Source organism: Ovis aries, chromosome 15 (assembly GCF_016772045.2).
Source record: "Ovis aries strain OAR_USU_Benz2616 breed Rambouillet chromosome 15, ARS-UI_Ramb_v3.0, whole genome shotgun sequence".
Lineage (NCBI taxonomy): Eukaryota > Metazoa > Chordata > Mammalia > Artiodactyla > Bovidae > Ovis > Ovis aries.
This window is the reverse complement of record NC_056068.1, coordinates 31,368,242-31,385,233: the sequence shown is the minus strand read 5'-3', so window position 1 is coordinate 31,385,233 and position 16,992 is coordinate 31,368,242. Positions and strand designations below refer to the sequence as shown.

General features: G+C 39.8%; 1 protein-coding gene across 11 annotated transcripts in view; it reads right to left on the bottom strand.

Moving 5' to 3' along the window:
- The window catches only part of TBCEL (tubulin folding cofactor E like), a 71,193-nt gene extending 55,333 nt beyond the window's left edge, over positions 1-15,860 (bottom strand). For 2 of the 11 annotated variants that reach the window (XM_060399329.1, XM_060399333.1), the window contains exon 1: positions 15,671-15,860. The gene's annotated coding sequence lies outside the window, so the exon portion shown is untranslated. Of the gene's footprint in view, positions 1-3,818; positions 4,072-4,187 lie in introns of all 11 variants that reach the window. The other 9 variants (XM_060399328.1, XM_060399324.1, XM_060399326.1 and 6 more) reach the window with 9 other exon arrangements.
- Positions 15,861-16,992: the final 1,132 nt, after the last annotated feature.

Genomic DNA, 16,992 nt, shown 5'->3' with positions numbered 1-16,992 from the left:
TTTGAGTGAACTCCGGGGGTTGGTGATGGACAGGGAGGCCTGGCATGCTGCGATTCATGGGGTTGCAGAGTCGGATACGACTGAGCGACAGAATTGAACTGAACTGAATCTTATCTATCCATCAGAGAAGGGCAGGAGAAAAACATACTTTAGCGCCACCTGCTAATATTTTGCTACCAAATACGTGAAAATAAAATTTAGGTTAAACATTTTGGCCAAAGGATCCACAATTTCACCTTTGGAATGGTTCTGTTGGTCAGATGACATTTCATTCCAGGCATTTTTCTCTTCTCGGGTACCTACTTCCTTTACAACACAATCTGAGAATAAGAATTTCTTCACCACTTGTTTAATAAAAATAGAGACAACAAACAAATATATCCAGTTTTCACTACCTCTTTTTTGCACGTTATCAAGTGGTCCCAATTAGGCTTATTTACTCGTTCTTTTATTTATGAAATGTGTGCCCTCACAAAGTTTATAGTCTCATGTAGTTCCATTCAACAAACATGAACCAGACACTGCATCTGTGCCAAGCAAAAAGAAAGCGAGAAAATAAAATACAAACTCTGCCCCTGTGGCATCCACAACCTAGAGGGAAATTCAGGGAGATAATATATACCTCAAACAGGGCACCCAGAAATAGTGAATTCAAATACAAGAAGTGATGAACTTTTCTAAGTATAATCCAGGAAGTAGGAGGTGAATCCTCAGCCATTTTGAAAGATGACAAAGATTAGGCTAATGGGATGAAGAGCATTCCAGGCACAGGAAACAACTGAAGGTAAACCTCACAAGACACATTAAGTGGTTCTGCTACAACATAAAAATTGGGGAGCAGACCAAAAAGTGGATGGTAGTCAGCTCATGCCTGACCTTGCTCAGTTTGACTTTATCCTATAGAGATAAAAGAGAAGTTTTGACAGATTGCTGTGAATATTGCAAGGATGAGGTTACCGATCTTTATTTACACTATCAAGAGGTCAAAAATGATAATTTTTAAAACCCTAAAAGGACTGGGCAAGTAGGAGTTTGTTCACCTTAGAGGAAGCATCTTCAGTACAAACAAGGAGATAAAAACCATAAAGAGTTAAGGAAATAAGTGAAGACGGTTTAAGTATAGACCATGCCTTTGAGATGCTTAGATGAAAACAGAAGAGATGGGACAGTTGATGAAGGAAAGTGAAGTGTTCAGAGATAGAGAGCTGTTATATCTTGAAAGAGAAATTTATAGGATGAGTTTTGGGGTGTGGGCAGTAATGGCACGGAGGAGATCAAAAAACTAACAAAACAAAGCTAAGGAGGAAAATCTGAGTAGTATCAAAGAATCTCTTAGGACTACTAGCTTTCTTAATTTTTGGAAGTTTTTTTCAAAGCCCATTTAGCTTTTACTTTGGGATTCCTAACCTCATCCCCAGAAAGCTTCCTGTTTTTAAAGATCCCCATTATATCTGAACTCTGCCAGATTCTTGGACATTTCAGGTAGCTGGGACTTTAGCTTGTTGTTTTGTTTCCTAAGTCTTTCTGATCCTCAGCAAGAGTGCACCCCAATAAAACATAATTACTCTAGGAAAGTGTGTATTTTACATATTTTTACCTCCAGGAAAGATTAAAAGAAAGAACAGTAAAAGAATGGATAAAGAAGATGTGATACATATATACAATGGAATACTCTTCAGCCATAACAAAGAACAGAATAATGCCATTAGCAGCAACATGGGTGCAATTAGAGATTATCATACTAAGTGAAGTTGGTCAGAAAGAGAAAGACAAACACCCTACGATATCAGCTACATGCGAAAGCCAAAATACAGCACAAATGAACCTATTTACAAAACAGAAACAGACTCACAGACATACAGAACTGACTTGTGGTTGCCAAGGGGAGGTGGGATTGACTAGGAGTTTGGGGTTAGTAGATGCAAACCATTACATTTAGAATGGACAGACAACAAGGTTCTACTGTATAGCAAAGGGAACTATCTCTAATCTCCCGGGATAAACCATAATGGAGAAGGATATTATAAAAGAATATACAGCAGAAATTAGCACAATGTTGTGAATCAACTATACTTCAATTAAAAATTATATTAAAAAATAAAGAGAAAAGGGTCTACTGATAAGCTTTTTTCTTTAAAAAAAGTGCGTTAAGAATACTAGTGATATACATTCTGAATTTTTAAAAATTACCAACTGAAAATAAGCCAAAAAACTGTTAGGTCATATAGATGGAGTTTCACTTTTCACTAGCTAAACATGTAAATAACTGTTATCAAAAAGTTCTTCTTATCTGAAGCATATTTACAGCCACAGCCATAGCAGGAAGCTTTGGTTGACAGATTTAGAAAGTACATTAAAAGCCTGAGGATGCACCTTATGGTGTGTATTTTTTTCAGACCATTTTTTCCATGCTATGTAGACACACGTTTTTCACACAAAGATCAAATTACTTTTAGATATATAGCTCTGTAACCTGCCTTTCCACTGAACAGCTCATGAAAAACTTTCTAGATCCATAAATAAATACCTATATAATCATTTTTAAGGTCTGTAGAACATTCCATTAACAAGCTTTTGCTGCTGAACTCATGAATGACAGTGATCTTTCCCATAGAAACACATTAAAGATATCATCCAAGTCAACATACTTAGGCCAGTCTCATTCTCCATGGCGCTTCTGCTTTCCCCTATTATAAAGTACATACATAGGCAACTCTACCTCAGTTACCTCCTTTAACATTATGTAAGATACCTAAGCAGATGCCTTCTTGGGATGAAAAGTAAGGAAAATAAACTAATTCTAATAACCTTTCAGAGCTCTTCTCAAGAATTATGGCTTACCAATTCACCAACTGACTCTGAGCATGCCAAGTGTAAAACTTGAGTGCAGCTGATAAGTCCATTATCACAACACACCATGACCTCACACCCTACTATGAACCACTCTATTTCTCAAAGTCTCCTCAGCTGTATACTAAGCTACACCCAGGTATAATAATGTGGCACATCATCTTTTCCTGGTAGAAGATTTTTTCAAAAAATCCAACATTGCCAAATGAAATGTGAATTCAGACTCCTGGTCAGTCTCTGAACTGGACTATTAGTAGGGCACTGCTATGCTTTTCATTTCTCACAGCACAGTTCATTCTCCTTAAAAGCATCACAGGTATAAAAATATCTAACCCAAATTCTTTATGTAATTATATCAGTGGCACCAGAGATATCTAAAACTGTGACTCTATGTTATCAGTGAGTATGGCCTCAGAGCTGTCCGTATTTTTTTACTAAAGAACTATACTGCACACACATTTGATACTGGACAAAAGACAAAGTTTTCTCATCTACAGCTGCATATTAGTAACCAGGATTGACTCTCATGCTGGTAGTCTGTTCTGTGCAGCACTCGAAATTTCTGATCCAAATGAACTAGCCCAAGAACTTTATTATAATGAGAAAGTACTTGAGAGGAAAAAGATTAAGCAAATACTGCTACTTAGATGTAAGCATCTCTTTGTATGAAACTATTTCTAAGAACTTCTTTCTTGATTTCACAGCTTCTGTGAGAAATGTTGGCTTACACCAATTATCTACATCCCTACTAAATTAGGCATTTTAGAATACAGAAAAGCACTTTCCATCAACTTCCAGCAATCACAAGAACAAAAAGTTTAACGTTCACCCCACCCCTTATTTCAATCAATTCCAAGAATTCCACCCTTATCCCCCACTTTCCAACTCTTTTACAAACAAATCTCCAACAACCCCTACCTTTCCACATGGACCAGAAAGAAATCTTAAGGCTTTTATGTTGCACTTACTCAAAATTCACGAGCAGAAACATTTACTCTTGAATCGATGCTCTGCGAAAGCTGAGTGTCTCCATACTGAGATTAACAATCATTTTAAAGCCTAGTAATTTTCCACAGGCACCTTCTCAGACAGACAGACTGACACTTATCTCTATTTACACAGGACACGAAACTGAAGTGACCTGCTCAGGTTTCTGTGGCCCAACCAGGATGCTAAGTCATACTTTCTGTATTCCTAATCTATTGAGCCATGCTGTCTTCACTACAAAAAAAAAAAAAAAAAAAGGAAAAAATGCATGTCAATAGTATATGACATCATGCATAAATCATAGAAATCCAACTTATTAAAATATATGAAAATCATCACACCCAAAATACCTCTTGTAACTACATCAAAACGAACCACAAAACTAAGCAGCTGTACTGATTGGTCTAGTCACCAAAGGGGGGGAAATATTCTCAAACTTCCCCTTCCTCCCAAAAAGCACTAGTTTGCTGAATGTACCGGTTTTCATTAGAAGAAAATTATACATGCAAACTATCTTTTAACCGTGAATACACAAGCTTAAGGTCACTATTCAGCTGTTTACAGAACAGATTACCCCATCATCTCTACTTGTGTGTACCTACCTATCAAGTTTAAAGCAAGGTCTCATTAGGAATGGAGTACTGGCTCATCACCCTGCAGCCTTCTAGTTTACAAAGCATTCTTGTAAACAGCCACAAAGAGAAGTTGCAAAAGTTAATAGGTTATTAAAAAAAATTCGCTAGCCCTTGCCATACTTTGTGCTATAGTAGTACTATTGCCCTACAGTGATATTGCTTGGTGGTAATAAGGGCAACCAAACCGCCTGGATGTAAATCATGACTGACTCTACCACTCTGTATGTGAGCAAGTTACTTTGGTTTCTAATAATAAGTCTCCTCATTCATAAAAGGGGTAAAAGATAGCCCCTGCTTAGTTAACTTATATGCAGAGTACATCATGAGAAACTCTGGGCTGGAAGAAGCCCAAGCTGGAATCAAGACTGTCAGGAGACATATCAATAACCTCAGATATGCAGATGACACCACCCTTATGGCAGAAAGTGAAGAGGAACTGAAAAGCTTCTTGATGAAAGTGAAAAAGGAGAGTAAAATAGTTGGCTTAAAGCTCAACATTCAGAAAACGAAGATCATGGCATCTGGTCCCATCACTTCATGGGAAATAGATGGGGAAACAGTGGAAACAAGTGTCAGACTTTATTTTGGGGGGCTCCAAAATCACTGCAGATGGTGACTGTAGCCCTGAAATTAAGACGCTTACTCCGTGGAAGGAAAGTTATGACCAACCTAGACAGCATACTGAAAAGCAGAGACCTTACTTTGCCAACAAAGGTCCGTCTAGTCAAGGCTATGGTTTTTCCAGTGGTCATGTATGGATGTGAGAGTTGGACTGTGAAGAAAGCTGAGTGCTGAAGAACTGATGCTTCTGAACTGTCGTGTTGGAGAAGACTCTTGAGAGTCCCTTGGACTGCAAGGAGATCCAACCAGTCCATTCTGAGGGAGATCAGCCCTGGGATTTCTTTGGAGGGAATGATGCTGAAGCTGAAACTCCAGTACTTTGGCCACTTCGTGTGAAGAGTTGACTCATTGGAAAAGACTCTGATGCTGGGAGGGATTGGGGGCAGGAGGAGAAGGGGACGACAGAGGATGAGATGGCTGGATGGCATCACTGACTCAATGGATGTGAGTCTGAGTGAATTCCGGGAGTTGGTGATGGACAGGGAGGCCTGGCGTGCTGCGATTCATGGGGTCGCAAAGAGTCGGACACAACTGAGCGACTGAACTGAACTCCTAGTTCACAGGGTTGCTGAATGAATGCAGATAATATGGGTAAAACATGTTTAGCATATTCCCTTGCACAGGAAGAGCACTTAAATACTGGCTTACTGTTACTCCTCCTGCTACTCCGATTATTACTCTCATTACCATTCATGGAAACATTAATGTAGGGCTGGTGGACTTATTTACAATTATTGTTAGTTTTGATCTAATATTTTTTGGTCCCAGGTCAGTGCTAATTAATGCCAATTAATGAATGTCTGACATTTATAATGTCATTTCTCCTTAACTAGGTCTTCCCTTCTCCACCTGTCTTAAGTTTTACTTATTCTTCAAAGCCCTACTCAGAATACTTGGAGATGAAGACTCTTCAGATACCTCCTGACATAATGATGCTTCTTTTGAGCTGAGCTCAGCCTATCCATTACCTAAAATATTTAGTGGGTAATTAATCATATATTGGCATGGATTCTTTCACTTTTCTCCCATTGTTAACTAATACATAGTGTTGTGATTTTCATGTGTTTATGTTTTAAATCCTTAGCCAGTATAGTTCTTGAGGCTAAGAACCATATCACAATGCTTCTTTCTACCATGGGCTGGAACTCTGTACATAATCCACACTCAATAAATATGGTAAAAGATGAGTTTTTTAACCACTTCTGATTTTTCATATCAAATGTATTTTTTAAAATATGAAAGGCAGGGATATAACAAACAGATTAGTTATGAAAATGCTTCTTAGCTACCACTGAAATACTAATTATGTCTACCTCTCCATGGGGATTCCAAAAATAAGACAACACATGATAGAGCAATGAATCAGTAGCAGAATAAAAAAATCCTTGCTTCCAAGCACAAGTTGAATTTTTCCACAAAAACTATAGCCACAGTAGATTTAATACTGAATATTTGATTTTGGTATCCATTCTATACTGTACCTCTCATACATAAGATTTAATAATTTATGCCATTCTTTAGATCAACAGGCACAGGACAGTAACTAAAAATGAATATATGTGCACTGCTGGTAAGAATGTAAAATGGTATACTTGCTACAGAAAACAGTATGGCAGTTTCTCAAAAAATTAAACATGGAATTACATATGATCCAGCAATCCCATTTCTGGGTAGATATCGAAAGAATTGAAAGCAGGGACTTGAACAGCCATTTGTACACCAATATTCATAGCAGCATTATTCACAATAGCCAAGGATGGAAATTACCTAAACATCCATGGGCAGATAAATGGATAAGGAAAACATCAAATGTATACACATGGAGACTTATTCAGCTTTGAAAAGGAAGGCAATTCTGATACATGCTTCAATATGAATGAACCTTGAAGACATAAACCTAAGTGAAATAAACGAAACACAGAAGAACTACTACTATATAATTCCACTTATACAAAGTGTCTAGAGCAGCCACATTCACAGAGATAGGAAGTGTAATAGAATGACGGTTGCCAGGGGCTGGGGAGAGTAAGGGATGGGGAGTTTCAGTCTGGGGACATGCAAAAGCTCTGGAGAGGGATGGTGGGGGTGGTTGAACAACAGTGTGAATGTACTTACTGCCACTAATACACACACTTAAAATGGTTAAAATGGTACATGTTATATATATTTTACCACAATAAAATTTCAAAAATCAAGGAATAAATAAAATATACTTAAAAACAAAGATGAACGTAGGTCAAGTCTAAAGTTCTGGTTCTTACTCTCTCAGCATACTTACCAAATTGATGCCAACAATTCACTTAAGGATCTTCAATAGTGAGTGAGGGATAAATTAGCCAAGTCTCAATAAACGCATTTGTAACAGATATGATTTATAACGTACACAATCATATCTTTTTTTTTTTTGGACTCCTTTACCGATGTTCACATGGGAAAATGTCACTAATGGATGAGAGATTAATACACATAACATTTAAATTACAATCTCCAAAGGGACTTGCCTTTATAAAATGTATGCCTTAAGTTATTAATAGTACCTATGAGAAAATATCATCCTCATGCAAGACATAATAATATGGTTTAATAATCTAGACTTGTTTCCAACATTTTAAAGGTCACAATTCTTTCCTAAAATTCTCTATTCATTTACCTATGAACTAAATAACAACATAATAATAAAAATATTTTCAAAAATGAACTATCCTCATTGAGATAATGCTGTGCTTAGTTGCTCAGTCATGTCTGACTCTTTGCGACCCCATGGACTGTAGCCCGCCAGGTTCCTCTCTTCACGGGGATTCTCCAGGCAAGAATATCAGAGTGGGTTACCAGCCCCTCCTCCAGGGGATCTTCCCAACCCAGGAATGGAACCCAGGTCTCCCATATTGCATTCTTTATCGTCTGAGCCACCAGGGAAGCCCACTGAGCTAATGGCATCCGTCAAATACAATTTAGTATATGAGAGAATCATTGCATTATATCATTCTTTTAAAATAAAGTATTATAAATATATATGTAAGCAGAAGAGGAAAGGGAAAGTGCTAAAGTTGCTGAAAAACTGTCTCCCCAGATTTCATAATACAGTAGAGCCTCATTATTAGCAAATTCTTTATTTGCAAATTTACCAACTCAAATTAATTTGTAACTCCAAAATCAATACTTGCAGCATTTTCATGGTCATTTGCAGATACTCTCAGAGCAAGAAAAAATGAGTCACCTCACAGTATGTTTCCAGCTGAGACAGAAAAAAAGGCATCACTCTGCCTTCTTGCTTCAGCTCTCATACTGTAAACAGGCGTCCTTTTCAGGATCTATTTAGTGCCAGGTTTTTTATATTTTGTGCTTTTCTGTTGATCTTACTATAGGAAAAGGCCCCTCAGCACATTGCTGTGTGCCTAAACACAGGAAGATTTTGCTGTACCTCATGGAAAAAACAGGTGTTAGATAAGATTTATTCAGGCATGAACTACAGAGCTAATCACTATGAATCCGAAGTTAATGAATCAACAATATATACTGAATACAGTGTCTTTAAACAGAAACACATATTAAACAAGGTTAGGTATTAATCACTTGATGAAAATGTGAGCAAAGACTGGCAGGACCCTAACCCTACACTTCCCCTGGGAACAATGGTTACAAACTTACTAATTTGGTATTTATGGCAACTTTACATTACATACCATGAATAACAAGAATCAACTGTACTTTGCAAAGAAAACTCGGGAGGGAAAAAAAATGGATCAATGGACTTCAATGGATAGTCCAGAAACAGGTCTATGTAAACCTGGCTTCAGGCAGCATAGAGATTAGCAGGAAAAAGTTAAACTACACAAGAACTGCCCCAGGACAAAAGAATACAAACCTGGGAAAAGTGAAAGGGGAATTCCTCATCTCACAATACTGAAAGGTTCAATCCAGCTAGAATGTTGAAAGCAAACTTTACCCCAATGAGAAAAAAATAAGTATTTTTAAAAATAGGAAAACAGCTCTAAGATCTTGATTTAGGGAACTATTTCATAAGCAAAACGCAAAAAGAACCCATAAAGGAAAAGTAAAATGAAAAACTTTTGATCATCAAAAGCTATTAAACACAGAAAAAGATAAACTAGAAACTGGAAAAAGATACTTGCAACCCGTGTACTTAATATAGAGAACCAAAACCAGTGAGAAAAAGGCAAGTGCTGCAATAGAAAAACGGACAAAAGACATGAACAAGTATTTAACAGAAGATAAAATTCAAAAGACTAATAAATAAAAGATGTTCAATAATATTCAAAGACAGAAATTAAAATCTCAATGAACTATCATTTTTACAAAAACTAGCAAAACTTAAAAACTCTGACAATACCAAGTGCTGGAGAAAATGTGGGCGAACAGGAACTCTTCCACTGCTAGTAGGAATACAAATACCTTGGAAAACCATTTATCATCATCTAGTGAAGCTGAATATGCACATTTCCTGTGACACAGCAATTCTCAGTGTAACTTTACAGGAACTTGTAATGTGTACCAGGAGAAAAGTACAAGTGTCCACAACAACAGTATTGTTTAAAATTACAAAAACCCTGGTGAAAAAAATTGCCCTTATATCCAAGAATAGGCAGCTGGATAAATTCCATTACGTTCATAAAATGTTTACACAGCAATGGAATTAATAATTGGTCATTCGTTATGACTGCTTCCTTATCAATACAAATGACTTTTAAAAACACTGTTAAATGGATAAAATAGCCGATCACAAGAATATATACAATATAATTCCACTTAAAATTCAAAAACATAGAAAATTAATCATTGCATTGTTCAGGGTGACATGCATAGGTGCTAACTGTAAAGAAAGGTTACAAGAACAATAAACAAAAAATTCAGAATTGTGGTATCCTTGAACAGTGGGGGTGAATAACCAAGGAGAGGCACATAGGAAACAAAATCAGAATTCTTAATTTCCTCAAATCTGCTCCTCCTCCACTAGTTCCCACCTACAGTGTTTTATTTTTCTCTTCCTCTCACACCCCCTGTAATTAATCAACCTCTATGTGTTAGTCACTCAGTCATGTCCAACTCTTTGTGATCCCATGGACTGTAGCCCACCAGGTTCCTCTGTCCATGCGATCCTCCAGGCAAGAATAATGGAGTGGGTTGCCATTTCCTCCTCCACGGGGTCTTCCCTCCCCAGGGTCTTCTGCATTGTGGGCAGATTCTTTACCTTCTGAACCTCTAACACCCCAATTCTGCCCAATTCTTTTCATTTCCTCTACTTTACTCTGGGTTAAGCCTTCATTAATCTCTTGCTAGGACTGTGGCAATAGCTTCCTCTTAAGTTTCTCATGACTGTATAATTCATTCTCTAAAATCTTCCAAGTGATCTTTTCAAAATGTAAAGTCATGTCCTTTAAACTCTCCAAAGGCTTCTCTTCACAAGCAGAATAAAATTCAGTCATTACCACAGCCTTCGGGGCTTCATTTTACCTGTTTTGTGCTTACCTCCTCCCACCCTTTTCCTAGACCACTAGGTTTCAGCTGGCTTGGCTTTCTACTTCTCGAACCTGCCAAGTTGATTGCCCCTCTTAAGGCTTTTACAGGAATACCCTTTTCCTGGCTCTTGGCTTAGCTGGCTTCATCTCAGCATTTAAATCTCAAATAAATTTAAGCACAAATGCTACCTTCTCAACCAAGTTGCCTCTGACCACCTCATTAAATATGGCAACACTGCCACCAGCAAGCGCTTATCACTTCACTCTGTTTCATTCTTTAGAGCACTTATCACCATCTGTTAATTTAGTGATAAATTCCACCAGAACCCAAGTCTCACAAAAGCAGGGATCTGTCAGTTCAGTTCAGTGTAGTACAAAGCAGTGTCAGGCCAAGTGGCAACAAATATTTGTTGGATGAATAAACAGTGAACTTCACTTTCAATAAACATGAAGTAGCACTTTCTGACAGTGACAGAAAAATCAAGAACGCCAATGAGAAGTATTACAGATGGAATGGAATTTTGAAAACTATGTGTCTGTGGAAGTGTTAGTCCCTCAGTCATGTCCGATTCTTTGCAATCCCATGCACTATGTAGCCAACCAAACTCCCCTGTCCATAGAATTCTCCAGGCAAGAATACTGGAGTGGGTTGCCATTCCCTTTTCCAGGGGATCTTCCTGACCCAGGGGTGTGTTTGTGTGTGTGTGTACACACACATACACACAGAAGTTTGCATTCTCCTTCAGGGAGCTCGGGGTGGGTGGGTGGGTGGGTGAGGGAGGCGCAGAATCTAACATGCTAATTTGGCATCAATCGTTCTAAAGAAGGAAAGAACACATTTTATGACTTTATATGCCATACAGATCCATCAACTGTCAGTCTACAATAGAAAATGAATCTTAAGCTTGAATTCTTAAAAACATGAGTAGTTTGTGTATTCACAATGACTGACATAAAGTCTATTCTCATTTCATTACTTTGATGACCCCTGTTATGATCAACATGACAGCAGTACATAATACCTACTGAGTTCACTACGTGCTTGGTACTATGTTGTTTTATACTTGTTATTATTCAGTTCTCACGACACCTTTATCAGAGGGACTGTTACTAACCCTGTTTTACCCATCAGAAAACTAAAGCAAAGAGAGGCTAGTCAGATGGCTAACGACTGAAAGACTCAAATCTAGGCTGCCCGACTTCAAAGCCCTAAAATTAAACCCATCTGCTGAACTGATACTGCTCAAATCACTTACATTATCTGCTAAAACACTGTACGTGTATCTGCTGCAATTTTATGCATCATGCTAGGTCAGCAATTCTTAAACATTCCTGTACATTAGAATCACCTGGGCAGATTCCTAGATTCTGATTCAGTAAGTCTAGGGTGGAATTTCCAGAGATCTGCAACTTTAACTGTCTTGGTCCATGAACTATACTCAACTCTGTGCAGGGTGTTCTACAGGTGTGAGGATATATGAGCCTCCTGTCTCAGTTTACAAATCTAAAAGGGACAGAAATCAGACACACAATTGGTAAATATACAGTGATTCAGGACAAGTAGTATCAACAAAACATCCAGAAAGACTTCAAGGAAGAGGGACCGGCTGTAACGAAACGAAGATGAGCAGGATTTCATGAAGAAAGTCCTGCAGACTTTCAGGAATAATGCTACATGCAAAGGAAGGATCGAAAAGCAGACAGCTTGGCAGGAACAGAGGCTCTGCATCGAGGGCTGGAAAAATGTCAGTAAAAATGCTCTCAATGTCAACCTAAACACTATGGGTTTTATTCAGTGCTGGCTCTGGGAAATTGCTAATGGTTTTTGAGGAGGGAAATGATAAATCACAGCAATACTCTTTGGAAGAGTACTCTGATGAAGTTATGCAAGATCAAGTATATTGAAAACAACAATGGGAATAGTTAGGCTGGCAGCATTTCAATCTCAAAAAAATAAAAGCTAGAACATAGTAGTGGAAAAGATGAAAAAGGGAAGAATGGTACCTCTTGACAGTGAACTGCATGTGGTACAGAGGCCAACAGTCACAGCTATTAACAAATGATTTCTTCACCCCTTAAGTCCAAGTTATATTCCGACCAGTTTCATGTTACTTTTTACAACTTTTTCTTACACAACCAACTAAGCTCCAAAGTATAGAGTTCACTTATTCAAAACACAGCCCATGACTAAGAAGTCAGCAAACAGGCCTGAAAAATACATGTCACATAGTTCATACACTAAAACAAAGTGCATGTATATATTATACTTAATATGTAATATATATACATGAAAGGACATTCTTAAGAGCCATATAATCTCATTTTACTCAAAGTTCTAACAAAGGTAAGCGTCTAATTTCCAAACCCACAGCAGTTCAGAAGCAAAAATTAGAAGGGTAAAAGAGCAAAAATTAAAAGGGTATAGACAGGTGGAAAAAGCTGAAGAATAGAAACGAAAACTATAAAAAAAAAACACACAGAATCACTCAGGGTAAATTCTCCACAACTGTTTATTGACAGATACACATGATTCCCAGAAAAATGGAATTAATGAGAATCTTCCTTAATGTCCCAAACATCTACCACACAAAGAAAACTTTTAAACATTTTAAAACAAATTTTTACCTGAGTAAAACGTAATTTTTAAAGGATGGCTGATACATGCAGGCAGAGCAACCAAGAGATAGTCAAAAAATAAAGGTAAGAAAGATGTATTTTACAATACACTAAGTTTGAAGATAATAAGAATGCTTTCATAAAGCATCTACTCAAGAATGTGGCCCCAGTGGTAAACTTTACTTCAGGCAATATTTTCCTGATGGCTGTACTTTTGAATTCCAGGTTTCAAATAATATGAGGGCATCTTCAACAAAAATTAAAATGACTGAACTGGTCTTAAATATAACCTATAAATATGTACCTACTGAAATCAGGCAGCATCATTTGACTCTCAATGTCCTGTTAATAACAGGCCATGTGACACTTTTAAAAGGACATTAAACATCATCACACATGAAGGCTTCTCACTTTGGTCACCAATACTCATTAACATTTATTATACTACTACTCACACAAGGACCTTATCTGTTTCAAAAACAGATGAAAATGTCATTTTCATGGGGAGAATTAAGATGCTAATTGACTGAAAGATCTCTTAAGTTTATGATTAAGTTACTAAAGCCAGGAACCTACACCTTAAATCATGCAGAAAAAGCATACCATAAATTATTGGAGTAGGAAGAGTATGGGTTTCAGCTTGAGATTTTTTACACCGCAGAAAGGCAAATTAATGTATAACACTGTAACGTTAAAATAAAATTACCTTAAAGATGTTGTAGGGATGAATCAACTGTATGGAACTAGGCCTCTCATATTTCTCAGATCCAGCAAAGAACAGAGAAAATTAAAAGCACACATTTATTTCAAAATTTCATCAACTGATCAGGCAAATTAAGACATCAAAGATTATGGTACAATTTGCTACACCTTCTAAATATGTAAACAAAAGTAGTCAATTGCACCAGGGGGGTTCCATTCTCCCTCCCTACCCATCTCCTTATTATCATCCTTGCTCTCTAGAAACATACAGTTAGACACCAATTGAAGCCAAAAAAATGTGCCCTGGAGACAGTTTGTCAAACTGCAAGTTATGACCCGTGTATCAATTTAGTGCATTTAGTTAGCATTTCTTAAAGAAAAAGAATGAAATATAATAGCAATTATCAGTATGCATCATTAGTAATGAGTACTGCTTCCTGTCCGACTCTTCGTGACCCCATGGACTGCAGCCTACCAGGCTCCTCCATCCATGGGATTTTCCAGGCAAGAGTACTGGAGTGGGTTGCCATTTCCTTCTCCAGGAGATCTTCCCAACCCAGGGATGGAACCCAGGTCTCCCACATTGCAGGCAGAGGCTTTACCGTCTGAGCCACCAAGGAAGCTTTCACTTTCACTGCTTTGTGAAACTTCTTGTTCCTATGTGGGTATGTACTAGATGATAATGGAAAACGTTATTCTTGCTATAATTTTTTTTAAAGTTTGAAAGCTCCTAACCTAGAGATTTAGGTCAAATGTTTCTGGACCCAAAGACATTCATCAGCCCTCAGCATCTACACAACCTCTTAGCTCAAGATGGGCTCGTGGAAACCAATTTAAGAGTTCCAGGCAGCCAAAAAAGAATGAGGACACGCCTTAACTAAGCCCGAATTTGGACCCGAAAGAACTAACTTCCCCTAACACCAGCCCTAGGCGTGCCTACAAGCTTCTGGTAACTTAGCAACCTTCAGAGAGCTCCTCCTCCCTCCACTGACTAGAAACAGTTCTACTCTTCCAAACAACTTTACGGAACTACAACTTCTAGAATCACTGTGCCCCAAGACAGTATCACCTCTCCTTCTCGCTTCACCAATTCCCAGTATGTCTTCCTAGAAGAGAACCTCGAACTCAACAGAGAATGAAGCTCCTCACAGATCCTGACCCTTCTCTCCCAGATCTCCGGACAGGGTACCCTCCTCCCAGGTCCCATCTTACTCCAACCGCCTCATTGTCAGTTACTTGTCCTGGGGGCAAAACGATTCTCTCAAAAGCCCTCTTTAAACGGCCGCTTGCTTGCTTCTACGGGCCCCGGAAAGAGCAGGCCTGGTGTCCCAGGAGCTCCTAACCCAACCGAACCTCCCTGGGGACACGTACTTTTTTTTTTTTTTATTCAGTAGTTCAGAGGCAAGTTTCCTATTTCCCCAGCAGCCCCAGACATCTCCAGTATCCATCTCCTACCAGCCATGGGGCATCTCCTCGTCCCCCAGGCCCCAGGGCACAGCGGGAAGCCCTCATTCTCCCAGGAACTCGGACAGGCTTCCCCAGACGGCCTCCTCCAACTCATGCCCCTCTCGCAGCCCGGGCCCTCCCCGCGCCGCCGCAGCGCAGGCCCGACCCTATCCTCCCTAAGGCCCCGGCAGGTGTCCCATCCTCCCCTTCGCCCAGGCAGGCCTCGTCCCGCTCCGACTTCTTCCTACTATTTCCTCGCACGGCACCCCGGCTCCAGAGGGGAGCCCCTCGGGCCTCGACAACCCGGCGGAGCCGGCAGGCCCGGGCTCCACTCACCCCTCTGCCTGGGAGGCGGGGGAGCTGCTGCGGCGGCTCCTCGGCCTGCGCCTCTCCTCCCCCCTCCCGGCCGCCGCCGTGGCCGCCGCTCAGCCTCGGGCCTGCTCACGGCCGGCCCCGGACCGGCTCCGCTTCACCTCGTCCCCCACTCCGGCCTCTGGAGCCCTGTGTCCTGCATTGACCCGGAAGCAGCTTTCCCGGCCCAACAACAACACGTGACCCCGCCGCACGTGTCACGTCCGCTGCGTGAATGGGAGGGGGCGCCGGAGGAGCCGGTCCTCCGGGACCAAACCGAGGTTGCCGTGGCGACGGGGATGTCGCGCAGTCACTAGAAACACACTTCATCATCTGCTTTTTCTCTTACTCGTCATGGGGGGACACCCAGGGTGCAAAGGAGGAGTACAAATTGTCGCATCAGAGTGGAATAGGGGCAAGTCAGAGCCGAGCCCGGGACTCTGAGAGGCTGCTGTCTTACAGAAACAAGCAGCAAGCCGAAAGTTTCCAGACTCAGCTAAAATTTTGTCCTGATTCTGTCACTAGTTTACCGGTGACCCTGATCAGTTCCCCTCCTTTCTATGTCTTCAGTGTCTTTACTCGCGAGCTCTAGGCTGTAATCGAATACTGTCCCAAGATGCTTTTGTGTAAGGATGTGGTAGCATCTGACCTTTATTTCTGTCCTTGTCACAAGGTCTGGGGCATCCTGAGATTTCGGCGCTCCAACACCAATGTAGAGATTGCATCTTTCACTTATTGAGCCCCTTCTAGATACCAGGCACCGTATATAAGCTGTTTACGATTTTTTATGACCTTCCCAAAGTAGGTATTTTACAGAATTGAAAACTGAAATTCACAAAGGTTAAGTGATCCACCCAAGAGAATTAGTAAAAGTGACCAGACAGATCGGAATTCAGGTCAGTCTGGCACCAAAGTCAAGTGCTCGCACTTCACATTATGCTATACTACTGCTCCAGCTCTATACACATTATATATGAGTGTTGGGCTGTGATGGTTTATGTACTTCTTTGACCATTTCTTTTGCAAGAATAGGGATGGTGCTGGCTGAAAGCACCACATCCCTAAAAGACTGAAGAAAATTTTATTTTAGCTGAAGAGCTGGGAGTTGACAAGATCTTCATGCATAAAGTGTGTGTGTTTTCATGCAGTGTGTGCTAGGGAGCAGGTAAGGGGTTGTGATGTGCATACATGGGTATTTATTGGTTCATAGAGTGGGGAAGACAAAATTCTTTGCAAGGGACTTGGTGGCAATCCTGGGGACTTACTTCTCTAAGCCTTAGGGGAATTAAGAGAGGGGCGGGAAAAGA